General features: G+C 37.1%; 1 protein-coding gene across 3 annotated transcripts in view; it reads left to right on the top strand.

Moving 5' to 3' along the window:
• Positions 1 to 24,765, top strand: part of LOC140533291 (hyaluronidase PH-20-like) — a 56,154-nt gene that overhangs the window by 8,630 nt on the left and 22,759 nt on the right. Inside the window, exon 1 of one of the 3 annotated variants that reach the window (XM_072652847.1) lies at positions 22,613 to 22,749. The exons of the other annotated variants lie outside the window; for them this stretch is intronic. The gene's annotated coding sequence lies outside the window, so the exon portion shown is untranslated. Of the gene's footprint in view, positions 1 to 22,612; positions 22,750 to 24,765 lie in introns of those variants that run through there. 3 annotated transcript variants of the gene reach the window in all.

The following is a 24,765-nucleotide window of genomic DNA, read 5'->3' as shown; positions in this document are numbered from 1 at the left end:
CAAATTGCTCAAACATTTGTAAACCTCAGTTTCCTTGTCTGTGAAAGGGAGAACCTAATACCTCTAATACCTACTTAGTAGTTTATTGTGAGAATTAAAGGGATCATGTATATAAGGCATTTTACAAACAAAGAGTTATACATGTCAGCTAGTATTATGACTGTGATGCAGCATGCTCCAGTGGGAAGAATGCTACTCTTGAGTCATAATACCAGATAGCTAGTTTGGCTATTTACCCTTTGTGTTACTTTAGACAAGTCATTGGATCTAGTTTCCTCATTTATAAAATGAAGGGTTTGGTCAAGTTGGTCACTGAAGTCTCTTCTAACTTTAGACCTTATGACAAACATTATTTGGTATAACGCCGTCTTTTATTCAAAACGTAAAAAAAGTGTATAACTAAGTAAACATTGAATATAGCAAACATTTATTCAATGCTTGCTATGTGCCAGTCAGTTAATAAACATTAATTATGTTTCAGGGACTGTGCTATGTAATGAGGATACAAACAAAAAATAGAAATATTACTTGCATTCAAGGAGCTTATATACATCCTAGATAACTATATTTCATGTTACAGACAAATGAACTCATCTTCCTGAATTCAAATCTGGCCTCAGATGCTTATTGGCTGTGTGACCCTGGGCAAGTCAATTAACCTTGTTTGCCTCAGTTTCCTTCTCTGTAAAATGGGCTGGAGAAAGAAATGGCAAACCACTCTGGTAACTTTGCCAAGAAAAAACCTCAGATGGGGTCAGATGGGGTAATGAGGAGTCAGACTCGACTGAAAAAAGACAGAAGAGCTGTATAGTCTAACTCATTTTACATATAAAGAGAGAATGTTGACTGGAATCCTAGCTCTTCAACTCAATACTTGTATGACCTTGGATTAAGTTTCTTCCTCTTTTCTTCATCTGAAAACCAAGGAGATTTAATTGGATGGCCTTTAAGTTCCTTTTCAGGTTTTTCAAGAGAAGTGGAGTTACTTGCATAAGGTCACTTGAGCAATCTGTACCCAACGCAAGATTTGACCCCAGGTGCCTTGATGACAATGACAAGGCATTACCCACCATGCTACACTGCTTTTCAGGTGACAAACCTGATGATTAGGTCTACGAACCATAAACTACATAAGAACTTACAAGTCAGAGTACTAGTTTAATGTGGCTTTAAGGAGGCTGTCTGGACATATATCAATGGGAACTTAGACTGCTGTATTTGAGAATGCTTTTAATGTGTTCCCTTCTCCAAGTAACTAAATAAATGGTCTCACTTCATACTAAAAAAGATCAAACTCATGCAAAGTGATGAGCAAGGCAGAATTTTTTTAGAGCCGAGTTATTGTGCTAAATTTTACCAAGGAGATAATAACAATTCATATTTGTATTGTGTTTTAAAATTTCCAAAGCCCTTATTAATGATGAAATAGCAGAGAGAGGAGAAAGTTTAGCAGGGTCAAGAAGATAATCCATAAATGTCATTAACTTTGAATCTTTAAGCATTGACTTAAATTTTGCATTTTCTTCATTTAATATATGGGCTTCTGGCCAAATGCATGATGTAATCTGCCACTTGACATTGTATAATTCTGAATATGATGTCTTACTCCTCTGTCTTGGTTGTGGTGGGGGAGTGACCCACTAGTTTTTTGAAGGCAGTGCGAGAAGAAAAGACTATGCCCTCTGCCCCTTTGCCTCTCACTGTCTTTGTTCCCCCCAGAAACTACATTTGAGAGTGTCTAGGCCAACCATGTCTTATTCCTATCCAGGCTGTACACCTGACTTCTCTCTACCTTGACCCTCCTCCAGGGATTCTTTGGAAGGCACCCCCTCTGCTTTTCAGCTTTTTAAAAAAATGTATTCTCTCATCCTCTTAGAGTATAAGTTCTTTACTATCAGGGACCATCTTTCTATTGTATTCTAGCCCTTAGCCCAATGTCTGGCATAAAATAAATGTTTAACAAATTCTTGTTGACTAATTGGCTCGCACACAAGCTCTGGAAGGTTCCATAATTCATCAAAAGCTTTGAGTACAGTCTCTGCAGCAGACTATGCCTGTTTTGTAAATAGCTGCCTACTTAAGGATGGAGAGCTCGGTAACAACAGGCTGGTTATTCGACAGTAAATTATTTGACCATGGTGACCCAAGATACAAACAAACAGAAAGAATGTCATGTGAGCCCCTTTCCATTTTTATTGTGATGGTGGCAATTGGTCAGTAATTTTTCAGTCATGTCTGAATCTTTCTGACCCCATTTTGAGGTTTTTTTGGCAAAGTTACTGGAGTGGTTTTCCATTTCCTTCTCCAGCTCATTTTACAGATGAGGAACAGGCCAACGGGCCAACAGGAAACTGAGACTTGCCCAGGGTCACACAGCTAGTAAGTGTCTGGGGCCAGATTTGAACTTAAGAAGATAAGTCTTTCTGTCTCTAGGCCTGTGGTGTTGGTAAAATGATGGAAGATGGGAAATACAAAGCTAAGAATGGTACAAGCTTTAGACCATCTAATGACTGAAAATACTACCGTATGAACTGAATTATACTGGTTTTGAAATTCTTAATATAAATGAAACTTGAAGACAAAGGAATTGTACTTAAATGAAAGAATCACATTAGTGTACCTCAGGATGATATTCTGAGCCTTTTTCTGGTCCTTTTCTATGATAATATCTAGTTGATTTCATTAGCTCCCATGGATTAGGCCATTACTTACATAGATGATCTTTAATTTAAATATCCAGCCCTCACCTCTCTTTACTACAGTCTTTTATCTTCAACTTTGTCACCTATACATTTCCCACTGGATTTTGCATAGATATATGAAACTTAACATGTCCAAACAGCTTTCTCTGTTGAGCTAGTCACTCATCTCCAGTAGCTTCTTGACATCTCAAACTGGATGGCCCATAGTCATCTCAGACTCAACAGACCCAAAACAGAACTTGTTATCCTTGTCCTCAAACACTCCCCTTCCAAACTTCCTTATCACTTGTGAAGACACCATTCACACAGGTTGACAAACCTGGTATTATCCTCAACTCCTCACCCTCACTCAGTCCACAATGCCATCATGATGGTGATCATCAAACATATCCATTTTACTGTCAAATCTTGTCATTTCACAACTACCTTCAGAACACTTCTCTTCTGATCACTCATAAAATGCTAGTTCTGTCTCTTATTATCTCTCACCTGGAGTACTTCAAGAGCCTTCAAATTAGTCTGCCTGCCTCAAATCTCTAACCGTGATTACCCGTACTCCACTCATCTGCCAAGGTGATATCTCTAAAGCATGGGTCTGACCCTATCCCTCCCTGACTCTAATTGACTGAGACTCAGTGGGTCAATGATTTGCTCAAGTCAATGATTTGATTTCTTAGGTAGAGATGGATATACACGACATGCATATCACCAATGGTCCTGGCAATGAATTGATTCAATGAATATTTGATTTAAACAATATAAAGAGCATGTTTAAGATATTATTCTTTTTAACTACATCTCATTTCTCCAGTGCCATCTTCTCCTGAGCCTTATAGGATTTCATACAATTTTCTTAGAGAATATGGTCTTCTATAACTACTGTTATTTCAATTTCAATTTTAATCATGAGTTTGCTATTAGAAGATGTTACCTAATTAACTTTCTTGACTCTTTCCACACATTCCCTTGTGTCATGGGGACCATGCAGCACATAATGGAAAGTGGATCAAGGTACTAGTTCTTTTTTTGTCATTTACTTCTTAGCTATGTGACCTTGGATTAGTTTGATGTTTAAAACTCAGTTTCTTTACATTATAAAATGAAAAAGTTGAATTAGATGATTTAAGGGCATCAAATGATTATTTAAATTTTAATCAACATAGTTAAAAGATTTAATTTATATTTCCTGGTTCAATGTGTTTTTCAGAGTCAATGTTTCTCAGTGATAAAAAGAAATATTTTATAAAATGTTGATGATGGGTAACATCTTTCAAATCCTTAATTCCATCTTTGCTTAGTTGGTTCAGTTTTGGGTAGCAAGCAATTATATAACACTTTAAAATTTGCAAAGATCTTTATCTATCTCATTTGATCCTCACAGCGGCCCCAGGAAGTAGTGCTACTATTATTCCCATTTTAAAGATGAGAAAACTGAGATTGAATGTATCATCATTTCTTGTAACACAATAGTATTCCATAACAATCATATACCACAATTTGTTCAGCTATTCCCTGATTGATGCATATCCCTTCAAATTTGCCACCACAAAAAGAGTTATAAATATTTTTGTACATACAGGTCCTTTTCCTTTCCTTTTGACTCTTTGAGGTACAGACTTAGTAGTGGCTTTGCAGGGTCAAGGGATATGCACAATTTTATAGCTCTTTGGGCATACTTTCAAATTGTTTTCTGGAATGGTTAGATCAGTTCACAGCTCCACGAATACTTCATTAGTGTTCTGCTTTTCCCACATTCCCTCCAACATTGATCATTTTTCTCCTATCACATCAGCCCATCTGATAGGTGGGAAGTGTTCACTCAGAGCTGTTTTAATTTGCATTTTTTTAAATCAGTAGTGATTTGGAGAATTTTTCTTTTTGTTAGAGCATTTTTATATTATTATAGAGAGCTTTGATTTCTTCAAAAAACTGCCTGTTCATATCCTTTGACTATCAATTAGAGAATGACTCATGTTATTGCAAATCTGACTCATTTCTCTAAATATTTGAGAATCTTTATCAGAGAAGCTTACTGTAAAACTTTTCCTCCTAGTTTCCTGTTTCCCTTCTAATCTTGACTGTATTGGTTTTGTTTGTGTCAAATCTTTTTAATGTATCAAAATTGTCCATTTTATATCTTGTAAAGCTCTCTTTCTCTCTTTTGGTCATAAATTCTTCCCCTATCTATAGATCTAATAGGTAAAATTTTCCATATTCTCATAATTTGCTCATTTCATCATGTGACTTTTCATCATATTTTTGTTTATTTTCTTAAATTTCCCAATTATATTTTAATCTGCTTCTGCCCATGTAGGGGGTGTTGCTGTGTTTGCCACATTTGCTTTAAAAGATTTTACACAGAAGCAGTGGCTCCTGCTCCACATCTCCACCTCCTGGATTCCCTAGCTCCCAGTAAGTTCCAATTAAACCCTACTTTCTGCAGGAAGCCTTTCTTGATCCCTCTTGATCCTAGCGCTTTCCCTCTGTTAATTATTTCAAATTTATCCCATATGTAGCTTGTTTATATATATATTTGTATGTTTGATGCTGGAAGTGATAAGGAGTCAATGGGATTTATTGAGTAGGGAGAGTGTGTTGGTGTGTGTGTGTGTGTGTGAGAGAGAGAAAGAGAGAGAGAGAGAGAGAGAGAGAGAGAGAGAGAGAGAGAGAGAGAGAGAGAGAGAGAGAGAGAGAGAGAGAGAGAGCCCCAGATAACCAGACTTTCACTTCACTTTAGGAATATCATTTTGACAACTGAGTGGAAGATGGGCTGGACTGGTATTCTGTAGGACTTGCATAACTCCAGGAAGCTAGTTGGGAATCTCATTCTTAGCAGGCTATTGGTGGATGTTTTCTGTCAACCTGGAGAGAAAGAATTCCTTTGGGAGAATCCTCCCGGAAGGAAGAGAGGGCCTCATCTTTGATTATCTCCAAACAACAGCCACCACTTCCCTACCCTTTGGTCAGAGAAAGACCTCATGACTGGATGATTTGGACTTTTTCATTGGCGTTCCAGTTCTAGTGATATCTCTAGGGTAGCAGAGGTTGGTAGATAGACTGGATATGATGAAAAAAGAAAGAATCATAGCTTTAGTCAGTCAAATAGCATTTATTAAGCACTTACTGTGTGCCCAGGCATTGTGTTAAATGCTGGGAACACAAATACAAGCAGAAGGAAATGCATTCCTGCCCTCAAGGATCTCACATTCTAATGCAGAAGACTACACATAAAAGGGAGCTGAAAGGGGGTAAGAGTTAAGGATGATGAGGTTACCTGGTATAGGAGCATGGAAGAGAAAGTCCTGTGAAGATGAATCAGTAAGTGCAGCCTAGAGAGGAATGAAGACATGTTTGGCTTGAGTTTCTTCCTTAACATGGAGGTTCTGGAAGGAAACAATCAATCAGAGGCAGAAGATACAGGGGCAGGTACTTGTGGTGGGAGAGAGTGCCACATTCAGACTTTGGGGGTGCATGTGTTCTTTTTTTTGTACAACTGTTCCTACTATACCACATTAATAAATACCCCTAACTAGAAGCAAATTATCTCTGACTGACTACTTAATATCAACTGATTATCAACGGAGGAAAAATTTTAGTAGGGATTCAGGAGCTACAGAATTAGCAAAGACACTCCTACTATATCCCTGAGGGAGATTTAGGAGCTGAGTCTAACCCAGCTTGCCAGAGGGAGTATTGAAAGAGTAGCCTCAGTGCCTGAGATATAGTAGGAAGGGGTTCATGTGGTGAGATCAGTATATTAGGAAATTATTAATATAAAAAACAAAATCACAAATAAAATATGAAAAATTCTTATGAATAAGCTAGTAATGATAAACTTTTAAATAATAGTTTTGAAACTGCATTTGTTTTGATATTTGGATTTTCCCCATCTCTTCTAATCGATAATAGACTTACTTTATTGCGGCAAGGAGTGTGTGTTTGTCTTTTGTTGCCGAAGAAGACCATACCATCAGAGAAATGATGATGTGACTTTGTTTTGAGTGAGGGAGGGCTGTGCAGGTCAGCAGCCTCACTTCTCTTCCAGAGCCATCTGAATCCAGTGACCAGATATTCATCAGGATGACTGGAGATGATCCAGGATGAGGCAATTGGGGTTAAGTGACTTGCCCAAGGTCACACAGCTATGGAGTGTCAAGTGTCTGAGGTGAGATTTGAACTCAGGTCCTCTTGACTCCTGCACTGGCGCTCTATCCACTGTACCACCTAGCTGCCCCATTGTGGCAAGGTAAATTTATGACAACGAGTTTGTTACTAAATAAAGTTATTTAGTTTAATGCCACTGTTATTACTTATGGCTTTTATTTATCTTCATATGTCCTCTTAGAACATTAATTTCTACCTTAATCACATGTCCTTTTTTCCTTTCCTATGAGATGTTTCATAACCCACTAAAAATATCATGTTTTACTTTTCATTGGAATATGAGTATGATGAGGAATGCATGGCTCTCACCCTTTTTCCCAAATAAATTTAGTTACCTACTTTTTGAGGGGGGACATGAGATTCAAATAGACTGGCCAATGAGAAGCCCATTATCTCAAGTATCACTTCAAGTCACTTGAGGAGATAGAGAGATGCAAGTAGGCACGTCCATGAAATACCAAAACTAACTGGGGCTCCTCCACCCCTGATAAATGGGAGTGAATGATGGAATAATAATGTGCCCAGGTATCCTTGAAACTCTGAACTACCCCTGTCCCTTTGCTTACATGTCCTTGGTTACTTCATCTCCCCACCCATGGCAGATTTTCCTGTAAACAAATTCCTAGCTTCTCCTGGTGAGGGGGGGTGGGGTTTATCTCCCTTAAGGAGCCATCATTCTTAAGCTGCTGTTCCCCTTGGGAGTCTGCCTCTCTTGGCAGGGGGTGGTGGTGGTTGTCTTTCTTAAGGACCTTCTGTCTCCATTAAGCAATGGCTGTTTCCCTTAGGGAGCTGTCTCCTTCAGCCTCCTTAAACTGAGGTCTTCCTTAAGGGATGGAGCTTGCTTGGTGTGTTGTGTTAGAGGAATAAATGCCTTCACTTAATTTTTGGATACTGCCTGATTGAATTCTTTCAAGAGGACTCTGCCACATGCACACCTTGTTCCTCAACATTTTGGGAGCCCCTGAACCTCAACAAATATTTATTGGTATTGAAAATTGGAGTTTTCCCAATTTGTCTTTTGCTCAAAATTGCATAATTTCAAATATTTAATTCTAAAAACAGACTCCTGCCTTCCCTTTTCTTGTTGCTGTGAAGTCATATATGATGGGTTTCGATCAAACTTTATTTAATCTTTTAAAATAAATTAGTCACTATAAATTTTTTAATTTAAAATTTTATTTTTTTCAATATGCTGAATGCTTTATAGTGAAATTAAACCAACTTTTCTGTTTCTGTTTCATATTTCTTATTAAACCAGATCTCTCAGACTTATTCCTATATTCTGGTAGTTGAAATGACAATGCAGTATGAATATCACTTTGAAGCCTTTTGATTACAGCAATATTCCCTCCTCTTAATAGAGACATTACTTGGTCCCTGTAGGTTTTTTTTCCAGTTTTTTGTTTATGGAAGCAGTGGGGGGACAGGGAAAAGAGCACTGGATAGGGTGCAGGGAGACTTGCATTTTAGTTCTGACAAGTCATTGCACTTGTTGGACTTCAGTATTCTACTTGTGATGAAAACACACACAGACACACATATACACACACACTTTTGCTACTAAAAGTATTGCTTTCTGAAAATCTACACACTTTAAAACCAATTCTTCCTTCATTAGTTTTTCTCATCTAATTCCCCTTTTCTCTATCTTTTCTCCCCTTCCAGTCTCTGATAGAAGACTGAATTGTGTCTGTAGAAGACAGCTTTTGGAGAAAATCTCAGTTTAATTTCATTTAATTCAAGAAATATAAGGGCAAAGACTTTTATTTTTGTCTTTGCATCTTGAGAGTGAGGCACAATTTATGGCTTAGAAGCTACTTAGTAATTGCTGCTTGTTAGATGTTATCTAATCTCAACAGAGCTATCCCTGCGATGGGAAAGAATTGACATTCTTCCCCACTGACTATCAGCATTCTTATAAAGTCTGTTCCAAATCTTTTCCATCCTCCACCAGAATCCTGTAGTTACTCATCACATGAGCGCTTTTCTTTGGAAATTGTGTCCATCCATCACTTTAAATTCCCTCATTGCCCCTGTTTCCTATTTTACTCCCTCCTCCCAACCTCCAGTTTTCAATTTTGCTCTAACTTCTGAAGAAGTCATACTTTTGGCAAGAAGGTGCCAAGACAAACTCTCTACTTCTGCCCTCAATCTTGTTGCTTCCCATGCCCTCTGGGAACTCGTTCCCATAAATTATTGCCCCTCTTCTAGTTTCTAACTTTCCTTATCGTTTGACTCTTTGCCTATAAATGTGTTCCGGTATTCCCCATTCTTAAGCAATCTTCACTAGATTAGAATTAGAACTTGAAAGAAACTCAAGGGGTCATATAATTCAACTTTTTCATTTTGGAGATGAGCAAAGTGAGGACCAAAGAAATAAATTACTTTCCCAGGAATGGTTAGGGTATGGTATATCAGGAATTTTGAGATTGTAATGGGGTAGAGGAGATATGTAAGATAGGGTCACTATCTTAAGATAGTGAAGAAGTTTGCAAATATAGTAGGGGGCTTGACATTGGCACACAGATGAGTTGGATACAAAATAGAATATGTTAAATTCATGAAAAAAAGAAATTTTATAACTCCTGTTTCCCTGTAAATGGATAAGTTTCCAAATGTAAAAATGAAAATTTAAAGTACTAGCTATTATTTACTATTAATTAAAAGAAATTTTGAACTTAAATTCTGAAAAAGGAACCAGTTCCATAAACACAGCACAAAACAGAAAAATTGTACATATAACCATGACTCTATTTAATCCTACTTGCTTTTAAAAATAGTATATAATAAATTCCTTGTATTACTTTCATTCATTATTCATTTTATCTGTGTTTTCTTCTGAACAACCTTCTGTTTCCTTCTGTACATTTTAAAAAAAGTTTCAGTTGCCTCCTTTTTTTAATCATTATTGCAATCACCAATTAAAGACCAAGAAAAAGAAAGAACAGAGGAAGAAGAAACCCTTGTAACAAATTTTAACAAACAAAACTAATCTATATGGTGGTCATGTCCAAAGATGTATCTCTCTCTGTAGCTTGAATCTATCACCTTTCTGTAGGAGACAGGGAATGTGCTTTTCCATGGGTCCTCTGGAAACATGTTCAGTTTTTGCATCAATCATACTTCATAAGCCTTTTAAAGCTGTACTTTTCTTTCCAGTGTTTTCCCCGTGCAAATTGTTTTCCTGGTTTTGCTCTCTTCATTTTGCATTAGAGAACCAGGGTTCCGTTTTATCATCTTTTATAGCACAATAATATTCCATTACATTTTTATACTAAAATTTGTTCAGCCATTTCCCAATTATCCAAAGTGCCTTCTTAGATTCCAAGTTCTTTTTCACTTTTGATCCCCTCTTCAGATTTAGGGAGTTTGTTTTGCTCCCATCCCTCCACATTCCCACTTATTTTCTTGTTGAGTATGACATATTTCTTGAGAAAACTGAATGTGTTCAACCCTCCTATATGTTTCAGATAAGAGTGAAGTTCACTTGATGCTTCTTTCCCTGACCCATTTTTCCATGTTTGTGTACTTTTCTCATGTACCCCAATTATGAGAAATAGCAAGTTCCACTCTGTTCTTTTTCCTTTTCTATGATAGGGAATTTCATTTTTCTTTTCTTTTTCATCTCAAAACCCTTAGAACTGACCCCATCCACCATGGGACCCTGACTGCCTTATTTTATCCCCTCAATATCTGTTGAAGATATGTTTTTATTTCAGAGTTCTTGCTCAGCTCTATTTTTTTTTTTTAAATCAGAAATGCCTGATAGTCCTTTATTTCACAAGAGATTCATTTTATTCTCTGTAGGGTTATATTCAACTTTGCAGTGTAAGTTATTCTTGGTGTGTAAGCCTATTATCTTTTGTTTTTTCAATTATTGTATTTGAAGATCTCTTACGATGATTTTCTCAGTACTTGAATTGCTTCTTTATGGATGCTCAAAGTATTTTTTTCTTTTTAATGTAAAGCTAGATATGTTGGTATTTGGAAGTGAAACTAATTGGTTCTTGGATCCATAGTCATATGGCTACTTACAAATTGGTACAGCATTTTTTCTTTGGGAACTCCAAATTTTGACTATAACTCTCACGGAATTTTTGGGTATCATTCAGGAGGTGATTTATGGATTCTTTTTTATCTTCATTTTGGTTCTAATAGATCTGGGCAATTTTTTTTGATGAATTCTTAAAATATGATATCCAAGATTTTTAAAAATCATAATTTTCTTTTTCTTAAAAAATAATGTATTTATTTTTCAGTTCTTAACATGCATTTCCACAAGACTTGGAATTCAAAATTTTCTCCCCATCTCTCCCCACCACCCACCTCAGAATAACATGCACCCCATCCACCTCTTCCTCCAGTCTGTCTTCCCTTCTATTGCCCACCCTTCTTCCATCCCCCTTCCCCTCTATTTTCCTCTAAGGCAAAATAAATTTCTATACTCCATTGCCTATACTTAATTTCCAGTTGCATGCTAAAACAATTTTTAACATTCATTCTTAAAGTTTTAAATTCCATTATCTCTCCCTCCCTCCCCACCCACCCTCATTGAGAAAACAAGCAATTCAATATAGGTCCTACATGTGTATGTAAATGCAAACCACTTCCAAAATAGTTATGTTGTAAAAGACTAACCACATTTCCCTCTGTCCTATCTTGCCCTTCATTCCATTCTCTCCCTTGACCTGTCCTCTCACAATAGTGTTTACTTCTGATTATCCTTTTCCTCAAATCCTTTCTATTATCTTCCCTCTCCTGTTTCCTTCCCCTTTGTCTTCCCGCAGGGTAAAATAGATTTCTATATCCAATTGAGTGTGTGTTATATTCCCTTGTTAAGCCAAATCCCATGAGTTTAAGGCTCAATTATTTCCTTTCATCTCCCTCCTCTTCCCCTCCATTGTAGAACCTCTTTCTTCCCTCTTGTGTATGAGATGATTTGCTACATTCTACCTTTTCCTTTCTCTTGCTCCTAGTATATTTCATTCAACAGTAAATTTTATTTATTTTAGGTATTCTCCCTTCATATTCAGCTCGCCCTGTGCCCTTGGTCTATATATACATACATATATATATACACACATATATACATATGCACACATGCACATATACATACCTACACATATATAATATACACACTTGCATATGCATATATATATATATATATATATATATATATATATATATATATATATATATATATATATATATATATATATTCCCCCTAATTACCCTAGTACTAAAAAAGGTCTCATGAGTTACAAATAGAATCTTTCTATATAGGAATGTAAACAGTTCAACTTATTGAGTTCCTTAAGGCTTCTTTTTCCTGTTCACCTTTTCATGTTTCTCTTGATTCTTGTATTTGAAAGCAAAATTTTCTATTCAGCTCTGGTCTTTTCAATAAGAGTGCTTGGAAGTCCTCTATTTCATTGAAATTCCATTTTTTCCCCTGATGTATTATACTCAGTTTTTCTGAGTAGGTGATTCTTGGTTTTAATCCTATCTCCTTTGACCTCTGGAATATCATATTCCAAGCCTTTTGATCCCTTAGTGTAGAATCTGCTAAATCCTGTGTTATCCTGATTGCATTTTCACAATATTGGAATTATTTCTTTCTGGCTGCTTGTAATATTTTCTCCTTGACCTGGGAACTCTGAAATTTGGCTACAATATTCCTAGGAGTTTACCTTTTGGAATCGCTTTCAGGAGGTGATTGTTGAATTCTTTCCATTTCTATTTTACCCTCTGGTTCTAGAATATCAGGGCAGTTTTCCTTGATAATTTCTTGGAAGATGAGTTCCAGATCTCCAGCTACTTTGTGCCACCTCAAGGTAGAGTGTTTAATCTCTTAAATTCATGGGAGCTGAAAAATCCTGAAAATTTGATAAAATACCAAGGAAAGTAGTACAAAAGGAAAAGAGAAGAAGGTCCAGGACATAAACTTGAGGGACCTCTGGGTACCTGGGCTGCTCTAATCTGAGTGCTGCCATGTTGCACTAATTGCTACCGTCCCAGAGCTTCCAAGATCCCAACCCTGGGACCTTCTGACAGCTCTGGGGATTTCTGGGAAGTTACTTATGGTTACAGAGCCCTTCAGTCCACATATATACCTATGGTTTGTCTCTGGTCACACTGGGAGGCTGCTGGTTTTATTGACTGTGCTCTCATTGTCTTTACCTGCAGCCCCTGTTTCTATAGCAATAATTTTGTAAAGATGAACAATTTTGAAAAACTTAAGAGTTCTGATCAATGATCTAGCCATGATTCCAGAGGATTAATGATGTGATGTTGCTACCCACCTTCTGACAGAGAGGTGAAGGATTCAGAATATAGAATGAGACATACAGTAAATGTTTTGAACATAGAATGAGACATACAGTAAATGTTTTGAACATAGACAATATGGAAGTTTGTTTTGCTTGACTATGTATATTTACTATTGGTTTTTTTTCTGGGAAGGAAAGAAAGTGAATGTTTTTCACCAATAATAATTTTAATTTAAAAGAGGATGTGGCACAAAGAGAAACCATGGTGGCTTTCAATTGAAACAACTGTGGAATGAATTGGGTTTTTTAAACGTATGACTCTAGGAAGTATGACATCCTAGGATCTATTTTTTTTGGTCCTCATTTGCCATCCTGGCATAGGTCTTATAAGGGCTAGTGTTGAGTAGTGAAAAGAACATTGGACTTAAGAGTCTTGGGAGAACTGGGATCAAGTCCCTGCTCTGCCCCTCTGTGTGTGATATTGGATGTCATTGAATTTCACAAAACTTTGGTTTCCTTAATTGTAAAATGGTATAATAAATTTAACTTTCCTGCCTCAATTGGTTAGTGAGATCAGATAAACAGAAAGTGAGTATCACTATAATCAGCCACAGTGTCAAATAAAGTGTTCTGTATGTGAACTCATATTCTTATTTAGAGGACCTCAAAGTCCTCTAAAGCAATACCTTTCTCTTCATCAAGACAAACATTTGCTCCTTTTTCTTCTCTTCACTTTTCTCTGGATTCCTAAGGGGCAGCTGAAACTATTTTTAATGGCTAATTATGTTGAAAATCCAGAAGACTCCTGAGGTCAGACACAGCCAAAAAGTCTACATTAGTAACAAATACTAGTGACTTGAGGACATTACAGATGGTACCACAGTCTGACTCAGTACCAGTACATATTCACTTACGATAAAGAGAAATCCCATTAGAGAGATGGCATGTGCATTATCTTTCAAATGAAGAACATTTTTTCCCTATCTCACTAACATATCTAGAGCTAAAATTCTCTCAGATCTCTAACAAGAATTCCTCAATAGGACACTGAAAATATTTTATAGGATAAGAAATTTAGACCTGAAAGAGAATTTAGGTATCATCTATTCCAGAGCTGGAATAGCCCCATTTGGAAAAGCTCCATTTTGTAGAGTAGAAAACCAAGAATCAGAAGAGAAGAGACTTGCCCCAAGGCCACACAAGTAGTAAATAGCAGAGGTTAGATTGACACTTTATTTTGCTGACTCCAAAGCCAGTTTTCCCTGTTTAAGACCAGTTCCTGCAATCATTTTAAGTTGCCTAAGGTTTGAAGCAGTTTACTGTTTACTTTCTAGAAGAGTCATGCCTGTCAGTATGTCAAAACAAACCACATTTGTTGCTGATTTATGTCAAGTTAACAAGTTAACAAGCATTTATTAAGTGTTTACTATGTTCTAGGCTACGCTAAGAATTATTCATACGGACTGTTTGTGCCTGGCCTGTGGTAGATAGAGCCTTCCAAGTTTGTAGTGATCTTATCAGCTGTAGTCAGATACAGTGTACCTTAGCCCCAACACAAGGATGTCGTGTTGGTCCTCTAGAATGAAGGATGACAATCGACCAAGCACTGGGAATATGAAACCAAGCAGAGAGATAGTCTCTGTCCTCAAGGAATTTACATTGTAATTGGGAAAGATAATAAATAAAAGGAAGCTAAAAAATAAAAAAGTAGCGAGAGGGGAAGCATGATGGAGAAAGTCTAGAGAGTCAGGAGTTTTGTCTTGAAGATATAGCGGTCCTGGGTCTCCTTAAAGTGGAGGCTCTAGGAGAAACTGATCAGTTTAAGGAAAAATTTACAGGAATAGGGGCTGCTTCATGATAATAAAAACAATAACAACAACATCAACAACAGCTAGCATTTATATACTGTGTGCTAGAGGGGCAGCTAGGAGGTACGGTGGATAGAGCACCAGTGCAGGAGTCAGGAGGACCTGAGTTCAAATCTCACCTCAGACCCTTGACACTCACTAGCTGTGTGACCTTGGGCAAGTCACTTAACCCAACTGCCTCATCCTAGGTCATCTCCAGTAATCCTGATGAATATCTGGTCACTGGATTCAGATGGCTCTGGAGGAGAAGTGAGGCTGGTGACCTGCACAGCCCTCCCTCACTCAAAACAAAGTCAAGTGCAAGTCATGTCATTATTCCTCTGATGGCATGGTCTTCTTTGGCAACGAAGGACAAACACACACTATGTGCTAGGCACTGTGCTAAGCACTTTACAAATATTATCTCATTTGATTTGAAGAGCAGCTCTGGAAGGTAGGGGCTCATTTTATTCCCAAGTTGCAATTAAGGAAACTGAGGCAAGCAGAGCTTAAGTGATTTGCCCATGGTCATACTGCAAATAAGTGTCTGAGGATGGATGTGGATTCAAGCCTTCCTGAGTTCAGGCTCAGTGCTATTCAAATCTGTGGTTGGTAAAAACTTGTTTATAGTTTTTTAATTTATTTATTTTTTCAATGAACAATATGAGGGAGCAGAACTGAGGGCAGAAGTAGAGGGTTTTTTTTTTTTTGGCACCTTCTTGTCAAATTATCACCTCTTCAAGATATCATCTCTGATTGCAGTTAGAGCAAAGGAGGAGAGAATACCTGAAAATTGTTGGGAGGGGTAGTATGGGGAAAAGGGAGATTGAAATACAAACCAAGGGCAATGAGGGAACTTAAAATATTGGCTGGATGTTGTTTCCTCAGAAAAGTAGTAAAGTAAGTAATCTGATGAGAGTCCACAGGATTTTGGTAGAGGTTGGGGAACATTTGGAACTGACTCTATGGGAATATTGATAGACAGTCAGGGAAGAATACTGAGGATTTCATATAGCCGTGATGGTCCAGTTGAGAGTAGATAATAACTAACAAAAAGAAACAGTTCCTGAGTACCTCTTGTGCCATAGAGATTGTACCTCACTCTCAAGATACAAAGACAAAAATAAAATAGTATTTGCCTTTACATTTGTTGAATTAAATGAAATTGAATTGAGATGTTCTCCCAAAGCTGTCTTCTACAACCTCATCCCCAGGCTTCTCCCAAGGAGTGGAAGAAAAGAACAGCAATATTAATGAAGGAGGTATTGGTTTTTAAGAAATACGTACTTTTAGTAATAAAAGTTCTCCCCTTCCCACACACAAGCTAAAGCACAGCGAGCTGAAGTGACTTGCAAGAACTAGAAGTGTCTCTATACCCAGTCCAGTGGTCTTACCACTATGCCACATTGTTTTCCCCGGAAAGACCCTGCAGGAACCAAGTAATGGATCTATTAAGTTAAGGAAATGCAACATATTACTGGAATCAAAAGAATTCAAATGTCATCCTCATTACACTGTTATTTAATTTGAACTATCAGAATATGGGAACATATCTTAGAGATTTAAAATGGAAATGAAGAAATCAAAGTGATTCAATAATAAGAAAACAGGAAATTGAAAAACTGAAATTTTAAATTTTAAAGAAAAAATGTGAAATCGACTAATTTTTTTTAAAAAGAAAAAACAAATAAAACTTCAGATCACAAGCTGCTTTGAAGCAACAGGGAGAGATAAGGGAAGGTAGGAGTCTGCTGTTAGATTTAAGTAATATTAAGATTACTTATTTTTAAAGAAAAGATAACTAGGGAAGACTCCAATTTAAAAAAAATCAATTAGTACTTATGCTCCAATAAAAAGCAGTACAGCATGGCATTTTTTTTAGTGAGATGAAATATCTCATAGAAAAGTAGAACATGTGATTAAGGAAGAAACTAATGTTCCAAGAGGATGCATCAAAACAAATAACTAAATGAACAACATGGACTATTTTTCAGCAGGTTATAAAATATATAGTAGAAAAAAAAAACCATGTGATTAAGAAAGAATTAATATTTCAAGAGGACACATGAAGATAAATATTTTGAAAGCCATAGGTAATAACAGTGGCATTAAACTAATAAACTTTATATTTCATTATTTTATCAAAGAGGGTTAATAAATGGTCATAAAATTACCTGGTCACAAAAAGGATCTGAAAGTCTACTATAGAATACATTAGGTTGAACCTCACTTTTTAAAAAATTAGCTTTTCTTCAATTACTGGTGATTTAAATTTTTTTTATGGCAATTGATAGTGACTTTCTTTCTTAGAAAATTGACTTCATATCTGAACATTTATCAGTTGAGGAATGGGTTGCTCCATCCTCTTAAACTGAAACCATTTGTGTTACTAGCTGTGATGACAGTGATGAGTCACAGGTTTATGGCCCTGAAGTCAGACTCTAGCTAGTTTATCCCTGAAGCTTGGTGACTGTGTAGTTGAGGCCTTCGCAGAGGTTCAATGAGCATCCCTCGCAAAGGGATGGGTTTCAAATTGGCATCCTGTTTTAAGTCTTTTTTCCTTTAAGCCTTTGTTGAATGAATCAGCCCCAGGGTAATAGGTAGATGTGTCAGCTAAGACTCAGCAACTGGTAAATAATGCTTGGGGAGCATTGCAATGTTTTCTATTTTAATGAGATCAAATGTGATAATATGTTAAAGAATTTTGTAAATCCTAAAGCACCACATGAATGTTAGTTAGCTATTATTACTATTTCTGGTTTGGTCTAGATGACATATAGAATGGTTATGTTCCATTTCACTTGCAATTTTCATAAATCTTATCAATTTTGAACATAAAAGGTAAAGGCATTATCAAGTTAAACACTAACTCATTCTTAAGATCAAGTGCATACTCTAAATTTCTTCTTTGATAAAGATTTTTTTGTTTCTGACAAGCAATCAAGAGACCTGAGTTCTAATCCCAAGAATTTAAGCCAAAGTTTCCTCCAGATGGGGGCTTTGTACCTTCCATCTCCCACTGAGCACGGGTGTCCCATGGGGGAAGGCAGCAAAGAGCTAGGCTGGGTTGGGTTGGGCAAGTTTCTTCCAACCCCAAGCAATGACCTCCATCAAACCAATTACCATTTCCTACTGACAGTCCAATCTCTCAACTGGGGAGTGGAGAATCTCTGGTACAAACTGCAGTAACCTCCTTTTTGACCTCAGGTCTTCTCTCTCCTTCTATATTTGTGCCTAAAAAGGAAGAGAAAAAGAAAAGTTGGTGAATGGAACTTATTTCTCCTATTATGTATGTTCAACTTCCATCTCTTGCTGCCTCCTTTTCCAATTTAATATCTACCCATCAGAGGAAAGTTGGAGGAGTGAATCAGGATCATCCATCTGACCTTCTATATGCCTTCCATCTATTTGCATTTGACTCCAGCCAGATCTCCTACTTCTTCTTCTGAAGAGTAGTTGTACCCTCTCTTACCTACTCATATCCTTCACATTTCAATGATTCTGAACACTGTAGGCTAGCATACAAACCTATTCCCACCTCAGCTAATTCCTTATTCCCAGCCCCCTTAAATCCTTCCTTCCCAAAGTTATAACCAAACGCTCTTCCACCGTGCCCTCTGGAATGCTTGCTCTATAGGCAGCAAATTTCCCTTCAACCTAAATCTTTTCTTCTCTCACCCATTCCATCTTCTAGCTATTACTGAAAACTGGCCCCTCTGTGAGGACACAACCTCTCTGGCCAGCCTTTTCAGCACTGGCTATACATTTATTCATTCCACTCAGCTCACTGGTTGAAGTAAGGGAGTTGGAATACTCCTTACTCTCTTTTGCTTTCAGGTTCTTTCCCTATCTCTGTCACTCAGTAATTTCTCCTTTGAAATCTATGTTATTCATGTCTAATACCAATCAAAACACTGGTTTCTATTGCATACAAATCCCTGGGTTATTCTTTCTTCAATGAGTTTGATACCTGGATCACAATTTATTTCTCCTCCCCGACTCCTACCCTTATACTAGAGGACTTCAACAAACATATTGTTTCTCCCTCAAATACTGTAATCATTCAGTTCCTCAAACTATTTACTTCCCATTACTTCTCCACCCAAATTCAGTCACATATCCCTGATCCTGCCATTAACCCATAAATGTATCACCTCTGTGTTTAAGAATTTTGGAATTCCCTTATCCAGCCATAATCTTTTAACTTTTCACCTCTACCTCTGTCTTCTCTTACAAAATAGTACTTTTCATTTGCACCATAGCTGCCAATCCCTAGACTCCTCTGTTCTCTCCCTGACTGTTTCCCCTGCATTAGGTACTTTCTCCCTTTTTAGCTCTTATGGATTTAATTGTGATCTCTAGGCTGATGATCCATAGATCTACCTATTTTGCCTAAACCTCTCTGCTCACCTCCAATCTGCCTTTCTGCTGTCTTGAATTGAATATTCAATAGACATTTTAAACTCAATATATCCCAAACAAAACTCATTATCTTTCCTCCTAAGCCTTCCCTTTTCCTACCTTTTCTACTATGATAGGACACAACAAAATCTTTTCACTCCCTCAGGCTTACAACCTAAATGTCATGCTTGATTCCTTGCTCTCCCCACCTCATCATATCCAATGTGTTGCCAAGGCGTATTTCTTCTTTGCAACATCTCTTGAATACTGCCCCCCTCTTTCCTCTGATATTTCGACTATACCTGAATTATTGCAATAGTCTGCTGTTGAGGCTGCCTGCCTCAAGTCTCTTCCCATTCCAATTCATTCTCCTTTTAATCACCAAAATGATTTTCCTAAAGTGCAGTGCAGATTCAACTATGTCATCCCTTTCCTCACCCTCCACTCAATAAACACCAGTGGCTTTCTATTGCCTCCGTGATCAAATAGAAAATATTCTGACATTCAAAGCCCTTTATAAGTTAGCCCTCTCCAACATTTATCATGTGCTTACTGTATTTGAGGTCCTGTGCCTTTTAAAGGCACAAAGTCTCTGCCACCAAGAAACTTACTTTCTAATGGAGGTTAGTGCAGTGTGCCCAGAGAAGTAAGCATAAAGTCATTTGAAATGGAAGAAAGCAATAAACAAGGCAGAGGGACATGTTCAGGGAAGAGGCAACCTCTGAGGTCTCAGAGGAAGATAAGACTTCCAAGAGGTGGACATAAGGGTGATTTGGAGTACGTTCCAAAATTGGACTTGCTTGTCCAAATGTATGGATGTTAGAGAAGGAACATTGAGTTTGGAGAAAAGCTCACTTGGCTGGACTGTGGAAGTGAATGGAAGGTATTAATGTGGGAAAAGGCTAGAAAATGACTCTAATAGCCTTAAATGCCAAGATGAGGAGTTGTTCTTTCCCATCCCTAGAATAGTCATTTAAAGTTTCTGAGAAAAACAAAAGTGCCCTTGCCAGACTTTCTCTGTCTTAGGAGCCCATTTTGGTAGCTATGTGGGAAACAGGAAGATAGGAAGCAGGGAGATCAAAAAAGAGTCCAGGCGAGAGGTAGAGGGTGCCTCAAATAGGCCTGTGCTTCTATGTATGGAGAGAACAGGACAGATCCCACAGATGTTTAGGGCAAAATCAGTAAGACTTGGTAACATATTAAACGTGAAGGGTGAGGAAGAGAGGAGTTACCCTGCACCGTTCTGAGGGTGTTCTTGAATGATTGGGAGGATGGATAATATCCCTGGCAGAAATAGGGCAGTTTGGAAGATGGAAATGGAATGAGTTCAGTTTTGGTTGTGTTGTGTTTGGGATGTCGATGGGAAATCTAGGTGGAAATGTGCAGCAATGATAACCTTCTGTATTTTGGAATAAGTAGTAGGGCTGGATGTCAATAAATTCTTTGATAGTAGGGGTTATTTCATACTTTGTATTTTTATTCCTGTTACTTAGCACAGTGCCTGCCACATATTAGGTTCTTAATAAATGTTTATTGATTGATTAATACTTGACTTTGTATTATTTAGCACAAAGGTTTTAGCTTGAGGGTCAGCTTTTAAAAAATATTTTGATAACATTTTATTTCATGCCTTTACAAATATTCTTCTGACAAGGGGTCCATAGGCTTCACCAGATCACCAATGGGGTACATGACATGAGAATGGTGGAGAACTTCTGTTCTAGCAGAATCTCCATAACTGAATGGGAGGAAGAGGATTAAGGATTATTTAGGAAAATTTATAGTACTTTTAGTTTACAAAGTCATATTTAAAAAAACTAAATTAAAGCACAACTTTTTAACACCAATATTATTCCAAATGGCTGGGAATTGTAGAACACTATAGTCTCAAAATTTTGAGTCACTTGAAGAGCAATGGAGGGGCATGGGACAAATGTGTAAGTAGTCTGTAGCATATTAATAAAGATGTTCTATGATCAAAGAGTAGTGGAAAAGATAGCATACAGGAGATCTGTTTGGAAAAATAGGCAGACCTCATGTAATGAGGGGGAGATATAGTAGTCTGAACTGGGCATTAGTACTCTCTGGTGGTTAGCAGGTTCATAACCTGGAATTTCTAATGGAGGATTTATGGGAGGACATGTATAGGAATGCATGGGATAAGAAGGGTGGATGGTTTACATTTGACATCATTGAATGGAAAGCCCGAATCTGATCACATCACAAATGCAAGTCTATGCACATATTTCCTACTTAGTGTTTTGCTTTCCTTAGAAGGCCTTATTACAGTTTCTTTTAATGTAAGTACTGAATTGGTAATTTAAACAAGCATTGGTCTTAGGGAAAGGTTCTTTTGGTAGATAGATAGAAAAGACCTTGGCACTGGAGTCAAAAGACCTGGGTTTGAATTTCTAAGTCTGCTTTTTACTAACCATGTGATCTTGAGAAATCATTTTGGACCTCCTTTTTTTCTTCTGTAACATCTAGGAGTTGGATTAGATTATCTTCAGGGTTCATCTGAGTTCTAAATCCTATGAAATTCAGCATTTTAACAAAAAGAAGAAACAGATGGATGCTGGAAATATTATGTTACTAGTTATTCTTACTAGCTCTGTGACCCTAGGGGAATCATTTAACACTATCTGCCTCAGTTTCCTCATCTGACAAATGAGGATAATAATAGCACCTCACTTCCAGGATTTTTGTGAGAATAATATAATAATTTCTGTGAAGTCCTTTCGAAACCTTAAGGCACTATATAAACATGTTGTTGTTACTGTGAAAAATTAGATTTATCTCATTACCAATCAGGAGCAAACAGGTTTAATTTTATTTTTAGTTCTTAAAAGGAGTAGGATACAGAAAAAAATATTTTTTTCTAGCTACTACACTTTACAGGTGGCTTTAACAGTTTTTGAAACCATTATTGCCAGAAAGAAAGAATAGTTTAAAATTCTAAGTTTTCTAGTAAAACACTGTTTTCCATATTATATTTATTAGATAGGCATTGACTCTTCAAAATATGGATGCTTATCATGTTCAGGTCTTTAAAGATATTACCTGGCTCAGGATTGTATTTCAGCTGGGTTCCTACTCTCATTTCAAATGTCATTTCAGGTATTCCTATGTTTATTTGCATACTCTTCCTAATTTCCCGCAGTAAAGTTATTGTAACTTGTATTTGATAGGTCAAAAAATTCAAACACCACCTCCCTTCCTCCATCACATTACAACATCTCTTTAGGATTCAGTCCGTCTTTTAATTGGTTAGGAAAAGGCTGCGTTTTCTGAGCAAACAGGTTAAACAGTATTTGCTCAGAGCATTAAACTGAGTGGACGGATTCCTGACCTCTTGGAGCTTAACAGGTGAGCAATTACAATTAATTTTAACTGATTTAAAAGCTTAGGAGATAGCCTGTGTTTCTTCTTCTTTCAATTGCAGGAGCTAGAAAGGGGGAAAAAATCAGTTACCTCTTAGGTGAGTTGTCCAGGAATACCAGACTATCAACAAAAACCAAAGGTTTCTTTTAAGCTATATAACTTGCTGCGATTTTAAAATAGAATCTTTTAAACTCCATGAGTTAAAGACAACTTGACCATCATTTAATTGCTGAGTACTGGTACCTGGAGTTTTTTTAGTTTTTGTGTTTTAAACTCTTGAGTACCACAGGCTGTGGGAACCACTGAGGGTAGGGACCTTGGTAAGAGGGCAGGAGAGAAGGGAGAGGGAGGATATAGTAATAGCTAGGATTAATACAGCACTTTGAAGTTTTATAAAGCACTTTATAGATACTCTCTTATTTGATTTTCACAACAATTCTGTAAAATAGATGATATTTTACAGATGAGGAAACTGAGAGGCATTAAATGACAATTGAAAAGGAAAGATGGATCTTGGTGGGAAAAGTGACCAGAGGCCATTTCTTGGATAACAGAGAATTAGAGAATTTTAAAGTCTAAGAAGAAAATTTTAACTATAGAAATCTTACTTGACTTACATGAAGTTTGCCTAAAAACTTTATTGCTAGATTTGGAAAAGCAGTTTTGGTTATTATGAAAGGTATGTGGAAGAAAGAAATATGAATTTTTATCCTTTAGGATATTAAGCACCCACTTTTATATGTGTTCAAAACTTTTTGCTTTGTGATTCATTGCTGAAACTCCTGAAACATCTGAGGTAGGGCAAGGCATGCTTGAGGGCTCTGGTACGCAGCCTGTCTCCAAGCCTCCTCCTCACTCAACCCCTCCCCTAACCCTTCGGTCCCAGTCATTTAGCCTCCAAGGAGGTATTCTACAAACTATGACCTGGCAAGAAAGAAACACAGTAAATATGAGGAGGAGGGGGAGTGTCTACTGCTCACTTTAAAATTTGCTTTATAATTAAATCTCTGCCAGTGAGTAGTTTTTGAAGTATTTCCTTGGGAAAGTTGAGTTCAGGAGACTCTCTTTATCATGCATGTAAACAAACACTGCTGGCGCTATTTGGTATCTCATAATATTCACAGCTTTGTCCGATATCAACTTAAAAAATATTTTGCATTTCTAGGGCGCTGTCCAGGAATACAAACAAAATGGCAAAGGGAGTGAGTTGGACTGTAGTTCATTTTTGTAAAATTTTTAAACTCCTCAGAAATCAGAAGCCAGTTTATTTTCAATTATTTTAATGTACCTTGATCTTTTGTGATCTCCTTCCTTCCCCACTCCACTAACGAGATGTGATCTCACTCTATATTTTCCATAGGCAATATGGTGTAGTAGGAGTCAATTGTGAGGTTTGAATTGGGCTCCGCCATTGATGGTGTGTCACCTCCATCAAGTCACTTAACTTCTCCAGGACTCTATTTTCTCATCTGTAAAATTAAGTGATGGCCTTGGGGGTTTCTTCCAGCTCAGCATGTATGATCTCCCTCTGTAATTCATCACATACTTCATTGTATCCCAGTTATATGCATTATTGTTATAAAAGTTCTTCCTATTTTATGATAAGCTCCTGGAGGTGAGGTTGCTTTTTTTTTAACCTTTGTGTCCCCTGTACCAACAATTCATAGGTGCCTATTTATTCTATTGGAATTTCACAACTTTTCTTCTTTTGCTTCTAACTTAGGACCACTGCTCATGAAGCTATGTTGAAATCTTCACAAATCACTTTCCAAGTTAATGGGGGGTTCCATCCAAATTTAGGGTTTGTTTTCCCATTTGGGTTGCAAAATGATTCCGTAGGTAAATTTCCATTACACAAATAACATTGCAAATAAAGGTTCTGAATAACAAAGCATTTCCTGGCAGATGGTCTAGTAAGTGCTTTATTTGTTAAAGATGGGTTCTCTAGAATAATAATACCAGTCCTGGTGCTGTCATAGTTACTCGACATTTCTTTCTCTG

This window comes from Notamacropus eugenii, chromosome 3 (assembly GCF_028372415.1).
Source record: "Notamacropus eugenii isolate mMacEug1 chromosome 3, mMacEug1.pri_v2, whole genome shotgun sequence".
Taxonomy (NCBI): domain Eukaryota; kingdom Metazoa; phylum Chordata; class Mammalia; order Diprotodontia; family Macropodidae; genus Notamacropus; species Notamacropus eugenii.
This window is presented reverse-complemented; position numbering and strand designations above follow the sequence as displayed.